General features: G+C 38.4%; 2 protein-coding genes and 2 long non-coding RNA genes across 5 annotated transcripts in view; 3 read left to right on the forward strand and 1 right to left on the reverse strand.

Annotated features, from left to right (window-relative positions):
• The window catches only part of LOC138051470 (uncharacterized), a 118724-nt gene extending 115601 nt beyond the window's left edge, over positions 1-3123 (forward strand). Inside the window, exon 3 of the long non-coding RNA XR_011132824.1 lies at positions 3010-3123. This is a non-coding gene — a long non-coding RNA (uncharacterized lncRNA). The remainder of the gene's footprint in view (positions 1-3009) is intronic.
• LOC138051497 (uncharacterized) overlaps positions 1-17500 on the forward strand; it is a 282752-nt gene that overhangs the window by 179076 nt on the left and 86176 nt on the right. The gene's annotated exons all lie outside the window — the stretch shown is intronic.
• Positions 4460-17500, forward strand: part of LOC138051493 (sacsin-like) — a 44141-nt gene continuing 31100 nt past the window's right edge. Inside the window, exons 1-2 of the mRNA XM_068897703.1 lie at positions 4460-4979; positions 8082-8275. The gene's annotated coding sequence lies outside the window, so the exon portion shown is untranslated. The remainder of the gene's footprint in view (positions 4980-8081; positions 8276-17500) is intronic.
• Positions 5008-8067, reverse strand: LOC138051506 (uncharacterized). Of its 2 annotated transcripts, none has more exons than XR_011132833.1 (3): positions 7791-8067; positions 6426-6534; positions 5008-5561 (listed from the first exon to the last, which is right to left on the reverse strand). It is a non-coding gene; the product is annotated as an uncharacterized lncRNA (long non-coding RNA). The 2 variants fall into 2 exon arrangements; XR_011132834.1 differs by having other exon boundaries at positions 7738-8067.

Genomic DNA, 17500 nt, shown 5'->3' on the forward strand with positions numbered 1-17500 from the left:
TAACCTGAGAACCACTCTGCTTTGCGATGATTATTCTATTCCCGGTAGTGAGGCAAGGGTCCCTCACCTCTTAAAAAAGAATCTTCCACCTGAAGAAGAGAGCTGCACGGTGTATGTAGATGCCATGTTCGAGAACAGATTGTTAACATTAGCGCCATCTGCAATTGTGGAACTGTATGGCGAGTTCCTCGGAAAGAAAGCAGGGTTAATTTATCAAATGCTCCAATGTCATCCTCGTGAAATATGGCCGTTACTAGACAGCGTAAAGATTCGTGCAGATAATTCCTACCTTAAAAAAAGAGCAAAAAATCTATCCAACAGCAGGATCTTTCATTCCACTTGAAGATCACCATCTTTTGAATGAAGATTTTGAAGATTGCGATCCTGGCGATTACGTGGGATATGAGCTAGACGACATTAAACCGAGAATCAGGAGTTGCAACTTACATTTATGCAAGGATTATTGAAGAAGTAACAGATCCAAACTGTTTCCTCTTGGCAAAAAGATACGGAAAAGACATCGGTAATAACCAAGCAATGGAAGTTTCACCGTTCAGAAGATTTCAATTGTACCGACACTGATACCACAGACGGACTTAGCGAGAATTCCTCGAGACACTATGCCAATCCCTCTAAAGGCAAAGACCAGCAAGAGATATTTGACGAGATCTCAGACCTTCTTAAACAGGCATGGAAGATGCCGGAAGAGAAACGTCGAAATGTCATCAAGCGGCTGTATTTGAGATGGCACCCAGATAAAAACGTTGGCAACGAGGAACTTTGTAATGAGGTGTTTAAACACCTGCAGAATGGAATTTCACGATTGGAGAGGGGCGAGCCGAGAGACATCCCGCAAACCTACCCGGGTTTTACTGGGAGTACTCAAGGTACGTCGTACGATGATTTTTTCTTCTCCTGGGGTAACCGTGCAAGGCAGCATCACGCGCAGCGCGAAGGGTACGGCACAAGACAGCAGTCCCATGAAAGCTCACGTGGTAGGCCAAACCAACAGCCAGGAGAGGCTAGACGTTGGTTTAGACAGGCTTGTGCGGATGTCACTGCAGTGATGAACGACGTTGTTTGCAACAAACCCTCTTTCGAGTGGGCTGGCTTCAAGTGTCAGCATGTAGAGTTTAAACTTACGTTATGTTCTTAAGTGATTTGAATAACCAGAGTTGAGTCTCGAGCTTGACCCCTCGTCTATGTACTATATACGACATTCTAAAGGTATCTGATACCGTGACCGTAAACTCATGGGTGGCATTCCATTTCATTTCTTGATATCTAGTCATTGACTGAAATATTTCTTCAGCGAGAAATCTGCAACATATCGATGACACTTCTTTAGTTTTCAATTAAACTCGAGTGTAACTGAATCTAATTTAAACAAGTCATGAACAAATGCAGCGTTGAAGGACAAAGGAGGAATTCGAAGTTAACGCTCTAGTCTCAAGAAGAACAAAACAACATATAACCTCCAACTGCCGGGAGGAGAACTTTTAGGCTATTGAGAAGCATCCAATTGGAGAACTGAATTATTAGTTATTATAACTCAAAAGTTATGGGACCTGCACTTATTTCAATTTCCACGCTCTAACCATATGTTTGTCTGTTTCGTTGATCGCGAAGTATTAAGAAATTTGAGAGCTCAATTTTAGTGAAATTGTGAGATCGTGAAATCGTTGATTGTTGGAAAGGAAGCCATGACTGAATTTTACCGACTTCTGAGCGGAGGTTTCAATTCATTTAGCTATATTTGTAAGATGTCATAAATAGTTGCCGTATGTAGGATGCGAGTATATTATTGCAAGTTCAGTGTTGCTTGTTTCAATAATTGACGAAAACAAGATCGTCCTTATTTTTCTGTAACAGTCGTTATTTTTGTAACGATTTTCTAATTGACCAAGTGGTAACGTTGTCTTCTTTTTAGTGTATATTCACGCAACTCTTGAGTACCCATTTGGACATTCTGAATTGCCTAGACAGTTTTTTGTTGACATCACTTTCAGATATTTTTTAATTGATGAACTTGCCTAGTGTATTTACAAGAAGCATTTGCCCATGCGGCGAATTTTGATTTTCCTAGGCTACAGAGAAAGCCCTGAAAGCTGCACAGTTTACCATAGATGCAGAAAGTAGTTATGGCCACAGATTGATTGAACTTTGTGGAGGCTTAAAAGACCCTGAACTCCGTTCGTTAGCCAGTCTGCTGGAAAGCCTTGTGGGTAATTACTCTCGAACCCGCTATCCGTACACGGTTTGCTTTCCATGAATTCCGAATGAGGTGTACAATGAACAGATGGGCCTCGATGCCTTACCGCTAGCCAGGAAAATTGTTTAGATAGTTCAAGGACGTATAACCTGAGGTTTGTACTTGATCGAAATTTTACTCAAACGTCTAAACTAAACAGAGAGTTAGATGAGACAGAGAGAAATGGTTTATTCATTCACTATTAAACATATTCAAGATGAGGTGACTTGTAGTATTTCCGGTTCTAAAAAGACAAATGAATCTCTTTCTTCCAATTAAACAAGTTATCTGTCTTTCCATAAACCTAAAACTCATCCTATGATCTGTGCCATACTACACCTCGTGTTAATCAAGACTTCCTGTACAATAGATACGAACCACTTCCAGTATACTCCAAGGCTGTTTGCAAACAATACATGCCATGTGCTTCTGATAACAAATGAGGACAACGTTAAGTCATTTTCAACTTTAAAGCACGGATCGCAAATTAGCACGTCAGCTATAGTGTCCCGCACGCTATCGAAACATTTCATTCCCTGAGCATTCCTTTAAGTGTCATTGAAAGTGTCTGGAAATTCCTTTGTTTTTTTTATATTTAGGTTCAAGAAGTGTTTTCAGAGAAATCATCGGAAACCCTTGCCTAGTTCTTGTGCTAACGCATACGTGTTGACTCTTAATGATGTCTCCAGAAGATTTGCTGGATAATTGACCATTTGTGGGCCATTTGCGTGCAGTAACTAAATGCTATCTTTTCCTAGGATAGGTGTAAAGTGTGGTTTTGGAAATGAAGATGATATACAAGCTTTCACCAAGCAGTGCTGGAAATTGGTAGAGGTCCCACTGCAGCTCCTCCGGTGGAAGTGTACTTACTGTTTTATTAATTTACATGTTTAATTAGGACCTTACTCGAAATGTGAAAGCTTTGAGTTATATTAATTTAGATTGGTCAAAGAAAGTGCTCTAGTTGAGTTTTGACGGCTAGGAGCCTTTTATTTCGTTAATACAAGCCTTTAGAGTTGACTCTAGTTATGAACCGTTTCAAATCGTGTAAACAGCAGATATATTTAACAGTGGTTAAATCATGAAAGCAGAGGTCAATTCCCCGAGGAATATCTGGTCTATTGTAATTATTATGACCGCTATAACCGCATAACGGTCAGGGTAGGTCGAAGCCCATCCTTTTGCAATTGGATGCTTCTTTTTGGTAAGACAAAAATTTAGACAGCTTGCAGTTGGCTGTTACACCGCTATAACAAATAAAAGAAAAGTAGTGTCCAAATTTCCTAAGATTTTAGGGGTTTTCCGGTGACACCACAATGTCACCTCTCCAGTTAAGATATTCTTTTAGACTTAAGGAATTTATTATTCATGAGACCAAATAGAGGTGCAACGTGTTAAGTCTCGAGTTATTTTGGCCACTGCAGTATATATCTTTTATCAGCCATTGCAATTGAGCAGCAAAGAAAGGCCTGGACGGGGATTCGATCGAACCCTAAGCTCTACCTGTTGAGCTATCAAGCAAACTGGGAGGGGTGGTCCCGGTTGGCCCGATAGCACTGCACCAGCATCGCAGAGGTCAGGGTTTGAATTCCCCTTCAGGCCTTTCTCGCTGCTGCTTATGCAGCTCTAAACAACAGCGATGATCGTGTAAATTCATTCGTATTCAATAAAACGTTTCTGTCACTATCAGCCAAATTCCCCTTTGGATTATGCGTGTGTGATCCCCCCGCTCGATTCACGAGGCACAAGGGAGAAAACATAGTGCAAATGAAGCAAAGAAGATACGTGCTCAAATATAATGGATCGTTAGGTCATACTCATGCCCATGTGATAGCGAATTGGTTCATTTTCTCAACAACGTCACTCAGCCCAGCAAAAAAATAATAGTAATAATAATAATGATGGTAATAATAATAATAATAATAATAATAATAATAATAATAATAATACCTCACCTTAAGTCTTTTATATTTTTTTGTACATAACAGCAATTAAACGGACACAAACCCACGCAGAAAACGACAACAAGAAGAAATAACTAAATAGTGAAATGAAGTAATAATAATTTGTGAAAACGTGATTTTTTGACAACAACGCGAGCCCTTATCCAATCATAATCGTCTCTACCAATCCAGTTACAAAATGCTTTTCCCGTTTTGTACAAATTGAGCGAGACTGACTTTCACCAACCTAGACATAAAATTTGTGCTCCTTGCAATCAGCTTGACAAAGATTTTATGTCCCCGTGAGGCGTATTGCTGAATTAAAGGTCCTTGGCACAATCAAGCCTCAGAGTGATGAATTGCATATTTGCTTTCTTTGACACGCGAGAATAGGCTAAGTAACAGATGTTCTTTTTTTCCTCTATATATACGCATGTATGATCTTGAAATATAAAACAATTGTTTATGGAGACAAGTGAGAACGATTTTGAAAACTGCATTGGCTAATTATGCCAGGTGCAGAAACGAGCTGAACTCAAATTTAGCAAGCCAATCTAAGCACTCATTTCTGTCTTTGGTTTTCATCGGTAGACCGGAAGTGTAAAGCAGATGTTCGAGTGATTCCGAGAAATCATTTCACGTGATGTTAATTGTGTGTTCACGTGGTCATCGATTCCGAGAAAGCAAAGCGAGTCTTTCAATTGAAATATTACTGTGACTTACTAGGAGCGTCTCAAAAGAATTACAGGTATTCCTCCGCAGTAATTGGATGTGTCATGTCGTAGGTAAGTAATTGTTTGGTTGATTAAAGACTTTTCCCTCGCTGAATATCGTAATTAATCAGTTAAAATTGCGGACGGAGTACTTCTATCGACTGCAAATCTCAAAAGAGTAACAGTCGGAACAGAAGCATTGGACCGAAAATTCTATTTTAACGCTTGCTTGCTTTATGAGAAACAAATATTGATGCAAAAGTAAACAGTGCAGGATTGTTATCAATTTTGATAACCACTACCAAAACAAACCATTAGCCAACCACTGCTCAAATTCGCGTCCACGTTACATTATTGATAAGCAACTGCGTGAAAATTCAAAATGGCGGACAATAGTGCGAAACGCTGGGCAAAGCGGAAGGAATTTTCAATGCTTATATCACAGTGAAATGCATACAATGTGGAATGTTTGGGCAAAGTTATTTAGAGGCTTTATTTTGAATACCTAATCTAACAGCTGTCCCGAGTAAAATAACAGTAAAGGAGACGACAACAGTTAAGCTAAAATGCACTGTTTATTCTTCTTTACTGGGCATGATATTTTCATCAGTCATCAGTCGGCTTCTTTTTGTTCGGAGGCGAAACTGGGGCATTCTGTATAAAATATGAAATGAAACAAGGAAAGTTAATAATTTCGTTTTTGAAACAGCTCTTGAATTGCCGAATGCACAGGAAGCCGCGATGGTCCAAGGGGAAAATTACTTTTTATTTGCACGTTACGACATTAATATTGCCAAATTAAAGCCGCTGAAATGACTCTCTGTATCTGTGTGCAGAACTTAAATACCAAAAACATATTATTGTACGAACATGTTTGCAGAACGTCTTTGCTCTTTCACAACTTCGAGCAAAATTTCACGGATCATCTTTTTGTTCTAAAGTAAGAAAAATGTACATGTATCATATGATACTGTCAAATGGGCTTTAGTATTTGTCTACAACGTACTAAACTTAAGACAGAAATACATCATTCAACCAAATTTTAAAAAAGAATTTTAAATAGAAATGAGAGTCCTCTTAATGAAAACAAAATAATGAAGATGTAAGAAACCACATTCAATGAATTAATACACCAAAACTCCAAATCATAAAATGACCAAAACAACAATTTAAACAATTAGTTATCCAGAATGAGAACTATTCAGTGATTTAGCCAAAAAATGGAACTAAAATGAAGTAGACTCTTTAGTTACCAGCCCTGTGATACTGTATTGGTGTTTCTTACTTGCACAAAGTATTTTAAGTTGTAGGGCCGTAGCTAGTATGAGGCAAACCGAGGCACTTGCCTCTGTCATTGTTTCGTGAAATTTTAAAATAAAGCGTGATTCCAGAGTTGTCTTTAATATGTACTCATCATAAACACTTAAAATACTTCATAGTCATACTTTTTTTCTGGCTACGGCCCTGAGTTGTATAATATTTATTATATGTTGTCCATGACAATCTTTCTTTACTTGCCTCTTTATGCAATAGCATGACATCATCAGATGTGGCAGAGCAATCATCTAGGAGATGCTGTTTCTTTGAAGTGTCAGTCTTTGCATCTTCCAATCTTTTGGACCATTTACTGTTAATGAATTTTAAAATTCGTATGATCAAGTCACAACAATTAAGCCACTTAATTAAAATAACAGTATGCAAGTGCATATATTGTCAAATGTGTTAGTTGATTATGAAAACAGTCAGCCCACCCATCCTCTTTCAGGCATTGACTCTAGCTCAGCTTGCTATATAGTGAGGATATCAATGACATCACCTATTAATATTAATGTGCCAACTAGATCCTTATTGGCAAATTTAAATATCAAAAGAAATTTGACATCAATGTTTGTAAACAGTATTTGTGTGTTATGGTGTTCAAGAAAGATATATTATGGTAATACATGAATGTCATGTATTAGAAATACGGATTACAGTGATTGTTTATGATCATAGCAGTCTTTTAGCGATTCTAGATCTTAAGTAGCAGCGAGAAAGGTCTGAAACATTCAGCGTGGACGTTTTGTGGCCTTTCTCGCTGCTGTTAAGGCCAGGCCTGGACGGGGATTCGATCGAACCCTAAGCTCTACCTGTGAGCTATCAAGCAAACTGGGAGGGGTGGTCCCGGTTGGCCCGATAGCACTGCACCAGCATCGCAGAGGTCAGGGTTTGAATTCCCCTTCAGGCCTTTCTCGCTGCTCCTTATGCAGCTCTAAACAACAGCGATGATCGTGTAAATTCATTCGTATTCAATAAAACGTTTCTATCACTATCAGCCAAATTCCCCTTTGGATTATGCGTGTGTGATCCCCCGCTCGATTCACGAGGCACAAGGGAGAAAACATAGTGCATATGAAGCAAAGAAGATACGTGCTCAAATATAATGGATCGTTAGGTCATACTCATGCCCATGTGATAGCGAATTGGTTCATTTTCTCAACAACGTCACTCAGCCCAGCAAAAAAATAATAGTAATAATAATAATGATGGTAATAATAATAATAATAATAATAACAATAATAATAATAATAATAATAATAAAGCTCACCTCATCTTAAGTCTTTTATATTTTTTTGTAAATAACAGCAATTAAACCGACACAAACCCACGCAGAAAACAACAACAAGAAGAAATAACTAAATAGTGAAATGAAGTAATAATAATTTGTGAAAACGTGATTTTTTGACAACAACGCGAGCCCTTATCCGTAAATCATAATCGTCTCTACCAATCCAGTTACAAAATGCTTTTCCCGTTTTGTACAAATTGAGCGAGACTGACTTTCACCAACCTAGACATAAAATTTGTGCTCCTTGCAATCAGCTTGACAAAGATTTTATTTACCCGTGAGGCGTATTGCTGAATTTAAGATCCTTGGCACAATCAAGCCTCAGAGTGATGAATTGCATATTTGCTTTCTTTGACACTCGAGAATAGGCTAAGTCACAGATGTTCTTTGTTTCCTCTATATAAACGCATGTATGATCTTGAAATATAAAACAATTGTTTATGGAGACAAGTGAGAACGATTTTGAAAACTGCATTGGCTAATTATGCCAGGTGCAAAAACGAGCTGAACTCAAATTTAGCAAGCCAATCTAAGCACTCATTTCTGTCTTTGGTTTTCATCGGTAGACCGGAAGTGTAAAGCAGATGTTCGAGTGATTCCGAGAAATCATTTCACGTGATGTTAATTGTGTGTTCACGTGGTCATCGATTCCGGAAAAGCAAAGCGAGTCTTTCAATTGAAATATTACTGTGACTTACTAGGAGCGTCTCAAAAGAATTACAGGTATTCCTCCGCAGTAATTGGATGTGTCATGTCGTAGGTAAGTAATTGTTTGGTTGATTAAAGACTTTTTCCCTCGCTGAATATCGTAATTAATCACTTAAAATTGCGGACGGAGTACTTCTATCGACTGCAAATCTCAAAAGAGTAACAGTCGGAACAGAAGCATTGGACCGAAAATTCTATTTTAACGCTAACAAATGCGGACCAAGCAAGAAACAGATTTTGTTAGCTTGCTTTATGCGAAACAAATATTGATGCAAAAGTAAACAGTGCAGGATTGTTATCAATTTTGATAACCACTACCAAAACAAACCATTAGCCAACCACTGCTCAAATTCGCGTCCACGTTACATTATTGATAAGCAACTGCGTGAAAATTCAAAATGGCGGACAATAGTGCGAAACGCTGGGCAAAGCGGAAGGAATTTTCAATGCTTATATCACAGTGAAATGCATACAATGTGGAATGTTTGGGCAAAGTTATTTAGAGGCTTTATTTTGAATACCTAATCTAACAGCTGTCCCGAGTAAAATAACAGTAAAGGAGACGACAACAGTTAAGCTAAAATGCACTGTTTATTCTTCTTTACTGGGCATGATATTTTCATCAGTCATCAGTCGGCTTCTTTTTGTTCGGAGGCGAAACTGGGGCATTCTGTATAAAATATGAAATGAAACAAGGAAAGTTAATAATTTCGTTTTTGAAACGGCTCTTGAATTGCCGAATGCACAGGAAGCCGCGATGCCAAGGGGAAAATTACTTTTTATTTGCACGTTACGACATTAATATTGCCAAATTAAAGCCGCTGAAATAACTCTCTGTATCTGTGTGCAAAGCTTAAATACCAAAAACATATTATTGTACGAACATGTTTGCAGAACGTCTTTGCTCTTTCACAACTTCGAGCAAAATTTCACGGATCATCTTTTTGTTCTAAAGTAAGAAAAATGTACATGTATCATATGATACTGTCAAATGGGCTTTAGTATTTGTCTACAACGTACTAAACTTAAGACAGAAATACATCATTCAACCAAATTTTAAAAAAGAATTTTAAATAGAAATGAGAGTCCTCTTAATGAAAACAAAATAATGAAGATGTAAGAAACCACATTCAATGAATTAATACACCAAAACTCCAAATCATAAAATGACCAAAACAACAATTTAAACAATTAGTTATCCAGAATGAGAACTATTCAGTGATTTAGCCAAAAAATGGAACTAAAATGAAGTAGACTCTTTAGTTACCAGCCCTGTGATACTGTATTGGTGTTTCTTACATGCACAAAGTATTTTAAGTTGTAGGGCCGTAGCTAGTATGAGGCAAACCGAGGCACTTGCCTCTGTCATTGTTTCGTGAAATTTTAAAATAAAGCGTGATTCCAGAGTTGTCTTTAATATGTACTCATCATAAACACTTAAAATACTTCATAGTCATATTTTTTTTCTGGCTACGGCCCTGAGTTGTATAATATTTATTATATGTTGTCCATGACAATCTTTCTTTACTTGCCTCTTTATGCAATAGCATGACATCATCAGATGTGGCAGAGCAATCATCTAGGAGATGCTGTTTCTTTGAAGTGTCAGTCTTTGCTTCTTCCAATCTTTTGGACCATTTACTGTTAATGAATTTTAAAATACGTATGATCAAGTCACAACAATTAAGCCACTTAATTAAAATAACAGTATGCAAGTGCATATATTGTCAAATGTGTTAGTTGATTATGAAAACGGTCAGCCCACCCATCTTATTTCAGGCATTGACTCTAGCTCAGCTTGCTATACAGTGAGGATATCAATGACATCACCTATTAATATTAATGTGCCAACTAGATCCTTATTGGCAAATTTAAATATCAAAAGAAATTTGACATCAATGTTTGTAAACAGATATCTTCGCTATAAAAGGAATTTTATAATTATGAAAAGCAGTTTTTATAATTATGAAAAGCAGTCCCCATTAAAAATCTGGTCCACAATCTTTTGTATATTTTTGTTCAATATATTTTTTTCAATTTACATGCAAAGTTGAAAATCCATAGACTCGCTCCTAAAAAAAATCTCCATACACACACACACACAAGGGATTTCAAATTCCAGGGAGAGGAAGGGTGCAAAAAGACCAAAACACTTAAAGAAACCTCATTAGAATTTTCAGATAGTGAAGTCATGCCAAAACGCACCTTTTGTGGGGGAGGTATGGACATTTTATGGAACTACACATTGAAGAAAGAAACCCTACTAAATAAATCTCAAGCCTTTTACTAAAAAAACAGCTGGCAGATTTAATCACTCACTGAAAAACTATGTCTCCATTAACCCATCGACATCCAAACCGGCCGAAATCGGTCAGACTTTACTCGTCAATGGGGAACCCCTGGGAGTCAATGGGTTAATTAAGCTACTGCATAAATGTACAAAATGTTAATTTTGGTAAACAAAAAGGAAAACAGGTAATAGGTAAAGAATGGTTTCTTCATGCATTTCAGTCACTCTTCAGTCCTAACAATTTGGGCATTTGGTAATGATTAAAATAGTCCCCATAATGGACAATTTTAACAGAGAATAGACTTGCAAAAGATATTCAAAATCACAAAATGAAGGTGGTAGGATTCATAAATTATAAACTGTGGCATTTGCATTACCTTGGTGCAAGCGTCTCATCTCTTTGCAATATTGCATCATTGGTACCAACCTCTTTATAACACACACATGTCAAGATACTTATCTTTGCGCACAGTCCACTTCTTTGACAAAACCTGATCATTAGCTCTGGCAGTCAGAATGTCTCCTTCTGGCATAGCAGGGATCTCCAGCGATAAACCATTTAACCAGGATTTCATAATGTTATACTGACTCCCCGGATGAAGTTTCCATAAATATCCACTGCCATTCTACTGCGTGCAATTGAATTCATAACCAGGTTGGATCCAAACATAATTGGACTAATAAAGTTGTGTTTTGCTACACTTTGCAGGTGATCAACGGCCATCACTTTTTTGACAGGCATTGTTCCTGTGTCACTCAAGCCTTCGATTCCACTGCACTTTTCAGAATTAATACCAAAATATCGTTCAAAGTCATCCTTGAATTTGTTTTTAGGCCTTTTAGTCTTTTTCGACGTTGCAGAGCCACAAAATATACATAATTTTGCTAATTTTTTCCTGTGGGCATCAGCATCCGCCATCTCAACGCCTAGGAGTAAAACAATCAAATATGGCCGTCATTATTAAGAGCACATCGCAAATCAAAATACCCCCTTGCACATTTTTAATAGATCGTGCACAACAGCAAAAACACGTGAAAGTTCAAGTAAAAGACTCAAAGATAGCGACATGTTCTTTTGCAAATCCTGTAAAAATCTACAAGTACCTTTAATTTAACGACAAACTGGAAAACGTACCTGACTTTGGGACCCAATTTCATGCGCTGTCCCACTTTACAGCTAACATTTCCAACCGCTCAACCCGCTCTGCCACCGCTATCTTTGAGAAAGGCGAAGAACGTTCCTTTCTTGTCCATATCGAGTAGAGTTGCGGGTAGATAACCCAACCAGTTCCGAACAAAAAACGAATAAAGCAAAGTGTATACAAAATCCTCCGATTTCTGCAATGGCCGCCATGTTGTCGTAACATGATTATCAAAATTGATAACAATCCTGGACTGGTAAATAAATAGTGATACACAGTTTTTAGGAAGAGCAGAAGGAAGTTTTCTGAACGGTCGATCGAGAATAAAATATTTTGCCATCAGCAACAACATTTATGACATGAAAACAACATTAATTTTTAACCCCGAATATGAAAAGTTACGATCAGCGACAAACATTTTGGGAGATTTTTGCTATTGTACTTTTGGCTGCGCAATTAAAGCGCAAAATCGAAAGTGACATCGGATTCAGCGGGCGCCGTGATGCCCGGGGGGGCGGGGTACTCCCTTATATGGGCTATATAGGTATGTGCGGCCCCAAAGGGTAGGGTTTTTCAGCCGTTTTGGTCATAAACATAAATAGGGTATCGATTTTGGCCAATTTTCCGCCATTTTGGGCGTGATGAAGTTACCGCGGCTTGTTCACTCCTGAAACAGTGAAGCATCTGTGTCAAATGATGGCAAGATATCGGGTTTTTGTTTTTGTTAGTTTTCTTTTTCTTTCAAGTGTAATAACGTTTAACAAGAAATGTGCGAATTCAACACAAAGATCACAATCGCCCAACTCCTCAGGTTGACAGTCAAAACTCTACTCTCCAAGACGAGGTTATTTATCGCCAGGTTATTCCATCGTTTGGGGGATAGCAGCTACTTTATTATTCATTAGTAACACTTTTTTTTTTTTTGTCGATTTTGGGGCTCATTTTGTTGAAACTCAAGCAAGCTTCCAACAGACCTGTTTATTTTCGTGACACTATACCACAAAAATGCTCCCGTATCACATTTCAACCCAAGTATGCAAATTTGTTAAGCTTGAAAATTACACAACATGATATTAAAGTTCACAAAGGCTGGAAATATCTCGGCAAAATCCTTTTCCAGCGAAAAATTAATTGAAACAAAAAACATAATTATTTACTATTAGAGGCAAAAAAACCCTCCTATTTTAATTGCGTGCGTGCAAACAAGAGATGCGATTAGGTACATGTACAGTTTTGACAGTTCACATCAAACCCTTTTCGACTCGGAGCCTTGACCATAAATAATGAAGCACAAAAGCGACAATAACTTTCATTCAAATAACTCTTCACTGCCACATTTCCAAATATTTTACACCTTTGCAGAGTTGAGTACAAAATACCGGTAAATGTACATTGTCAGACAACTAAGGGGCTGTTTACATGGAGGTAGGAAGATCCTAGCACTAGGAAGATCCTAGAAGGCGAAACAACTTTTCGTTTGGTTTACATGCAGAAATTTCTGTCTAGGTGGAAGTGGAGAATGAAAGCAAGATGGCGGGCGAGAACAACAAACACGTAATTCGGATTCGCATGTATTCGACTCGCAGCGTTTTCGACATTGCTGTCGATCGATTGCTCGTTACTCTCTACTGTCTCTCTCGCTTGGCTGGTTTATCTTTGAAACAAAACTGGTCCTGAATATTGTCGGTGGTCATCAGAATCATTAGAATCGTCCTGTGGCAACGCCAGACGAAATTGTCGACCTTTGGCATCTGAATACCGTGAACACCCGGTCGCCGCTATGTTTGTTTTTTTGTCCCTAGTACCAGGAACTTCCGAGCGAAGACAGTTTACATGGTGCTAGGATCTTCCTAGCACTAGGATCTTCCTAGCTCACAGCTAGGAAGATCCTAGCAGTAGGAAGATCCTAGCACTAGGGCCAAGTACGCCTCTTGCATGTAAACTGAATACAGAAAACATATGGCGCTAGGATGATCCGCCTTTTAGGATATTCCTACCTCCATGTAAACAGCCCCTAAGATACGACTTGAGTAAACACTGTGATGCATTCTCGTAGGCGTTTGATTCCTTCAATGTTAATTTGTTAAATCCATAAAACATTGTTATTTGATTTCCGTGTTTTATATAATACCAAGTTAGTAAAATATTAGAAACAAAGCTCACTTGATATCTAAAGGCGAAAAATGAAATTGTTGTCGAAGACCATTACTCGTCGCTGAAAATCCAGATATTTATTTTTCAGCGCTGTCTTGCTCATCCAATTGACGATCCATTCTTGAGCTCCATGAGGGTGTATTTTGTTTAAAGATCCGCTAAAACGCCATTCACGTCAATGACTTATTAGTGAAATTTCCAATTGTTTAATACCGGAAGACTGTGCAGAGTTGAGAACTGGTAAATACAAATAGAGAGACGACTGAGACAACAGATCCACTATATGGATTCCTTCTTTGTCTTTGTTGAACCCATACTGAGTTACCAGAGAACTGTTCATTTGGTTTCAGTGTTGTACAAAACACCACACTTGGCAAAATTTTAGGAAGACAGTTCACTTTGATTACGGCTCGACGGGCGACAGATTGTTGTCGAAGTCCATTACTCGTCGCTTTTAACATTCGACCTCCTGTCTTGTTCAGTATCCAATTCGCTTGCCATTATTGAGCCTCGTAAGGGTACATTTTGTTCAAAGATCCACTGAAACGCCATTCGCGTTACATGACTTTCGACGACATTGCCGGTTAAGTGAATCGTTCTACTGTGTCTACCAGAGAAATCTACGCATTTCCCACTACCCTCTCGATCCTAAGAAAATACGCGCAGAAGGCTCTATGCTCAAAGACACCACTTAGCAGGGGATTGACAGGCAAGACTTTTACCGACACGGAAAAAAATAATAAAAAAAAGAAAACGAAAAATAAAAAAACGACGAAATTAAAGACAGATTCCGACTGGGTTTGCCATACTGGCAACCCTGTAACAAGGCCAGCGAATAGTTGATATTCGAAAGTGAATTTGGCCGTCAATTTAAGGGCCCACAGACGGATTTTTCGCGCTTTCCTAAGGAAGTGAATTGTTACTTCCGGTAACTGACGTCATCATATCATGAGCTGACAAGAAAACCCATTCACAAGCAAAAGTCACCGCACAAACTGTTGTTTCCATCAAAGGTTTTTCCTCGCCCTTCCTCGCGCTCGTTCTCAGATCAACTGCGCATGCGTAAACGAACTGATTTCCGGTTTGAGAAAAAAGCTAAATTTCCAGTGGTTTTAAATTGAATTAATTTTTTTACGTGGCACGTTTCACCCCCAAATACAGAATATACCTAAGCATTGATTTTTTAAAATCATCTTTTTTGAAAAAGCCATGGGTATTTCGGTATCGTTTATCTCTCTAAAAGGAACATTTTCAAATAAAAAGGAAACCATGCTTGGCTGGATGCAAAAACGAATACAAATTATGAAACCATTGATTAAATACCCAAATTGTGTAGCACGTAGACAAATTTAGAGTTTTCTTTTATTGTTCATGTGACCATGGGCGTGGCACGTTGACGTCATATTTGGGGTCATTAGTTATAAAAAGTTGGAAACTGACCAAAATAATGCCAAATTCTCTCAAATTACTTAACCATTACATCCTTAGCAACGCACCCCAAAAAATACGTCAGTGGGCCCTTAAGGTTACGGAACAGGTTGGCGGGTCAAATTTTTCCAAAATTGTAATATTTGGCGTAAGTAACGTATGTGGTGTAGGATTTCTTATGCAGAAAAAAGAAAAAAAATCCAAAATGTCTTTTCACTCCGAAGTTATTGTAAGTTTCCTTTTTTGCGTGACTCATTACGTCACAGTTCAGAGGTATTGAGCTGTCTTATTTCTAGGCTTGATTTTCTTTGAATTTTCCCATCTTTGAGCGGATAGTTTGCGTACAGGAATTCATGGTAGAAACCTAAAATCTCGCTCAACGCTACAGGAAACCCTCCTCTGCAAAAGGGTGTCGGGCCTTAGCTTATTTGTTTTTTGTTTTAAAGATATAATTCTTAACGCTAAGTCAATCCAAGAAATGTGTGTCTCTGAACTTTGAATTATACTATCTTTTTTTTGAAAGCTGATCCAACGATTCCTCTACATACTTTTGAAGGCAAACATCTGCTAAGTGTTATGCAGTCATTGTTTACTTCGGAAGGCCAAAATCCGACGCGAGTTTGCCGCATTTATAAAAATCGCTTCATTTTGCATTTGCTGATCGCAGTACATTTTATATTCAATTTAACCAGTTAAAAACATTTCCACGTCATTTTCTGTAAGCTTTAAAATGATGTATAGGTTTAGGCACGTTTGTAAAATTACGCGCCCGTGAGGATGGTTTTCCGCAACGCACCTGCGAACCTGTTCCGTAAATGAATGCATTTAGAATATTCACGCGCAAAATGTTACCATAGTTTTGATTCTCATATGACGTATTTTTTTAGTGTTTTCGCGTGGCGTAGTTTAACTGACATCTAGTTGACGTCATGAGTAAAAAGGCCGGCGAATAGTTGGTATTTGAAAGTGAATTTGGCCGTCAATTTTAATGAAATATCTCATCGTGAGATTGCTGTTTACAGAGTTCTTGTGAAGTTTTCAGTCGTTTTGATAACGTAATAAGGGAGTCAGCCTGGATTCGCCATGCTGGATAGGCAGAATTTAAAATATCTTCTTCCTCTTGTGGTTTTATTTTGAAATGTCCACATTGCTGCACGGAGGTATATACTTTGTAAGAAGTGTGATCACGTGATTAGTAATCCTGTTAAATCATTGTGGGTGGCCATAGTTCAAAACTTATATACATCTGCAATTAGTTCCAAATGCTATAGCTTAGTTAAGTTCGCGTTTTGCTTAATTAATATTGGAGTCCATTCGTCCGTTCGTTGAAGGGCATCGTTACGTTTATTTTTTAACCTGTTCAACTAGGGCAGAGATATTTCTTAGTCGCCTAGTGATCTCGCAAATGTCCAAATCGCAGGTAAGGTAAAGTCTGCTACGAGCCTAGTGGCCCATCAGGCCGGCGCTTATCTCCGGTTTCCGTAGCATGAAGCGACTAGGAGTATTTCTACTTCCCCCTGGATGGGATGCTAGTCCATCGCAGGGTTACCCCCGGCATTAAATTCGCCGGTACCCATTTATACACCTGGGTGGAGAGAGGCACCGTGAGAGTAAAGTGTCTTGCCCAAGAACACAACACATTGTCCCCGGCCAGGTGGACTAGAGAAAATGAAATGTGAAATTATCTCCAACATATCTCACTTACAATTAAGAAAAACGATCTTAAATCATTTTATCCGTGAAAGGTCTTGCAGTATCAAACCGTAATGACTGCCACAAATTTTAAACTATGCTGTGGCTATATGGCCGGTAACCGGGTAAGGTGTTAAAAATACTATAAATGACTGGCAGTCCGATATTTTTACAAAAGTTGTCAAATGGAAGAATCCTTGCAAATACAAACCGTGGTATGTCGATTAGGAAAGGTCAAGCGATCCTGAAATGATTTCGGGCGTTTGGTTTATGCTCAGAGGACAGACTGTGATATACCGTAAATGCTCGAATTAGCGCCCGGGGCGCTTATTTAATTTTCTAAGGCGAGAGGGGGGCGCTAATTCAGAGGGGGGCGCTTATTTGAAGCTGGGCGCTAATTCGAGCATTTACGGTATATCACAGTCTGTCCTCTGAGCATAAATCAAACCGTAATGACTGCCACAAATTTTAAACTATGCTGTGGCTATATGGCCGGTAACCGGGTAAGGTGTTAAAAATACTATAAATGACTGGCAGTCCGATATTTTTACAAAAGTTGTCAAATGGAAGA

The sequence above is a fragment of the Montipora capricornis genome, chromosome 6, assembly GCF_036669925.1.
Source record: "Montipora capricornis isolate CH-2021 chromosome 6, ASM3666992v2, whole genome shotgun sequence".
Lineage (NCBI taxonomy): Eukaryota > Metazoa > Cnidaria > Anthozoa > Scleractinia > Acroporidae > Montipora > Montipora capricornis.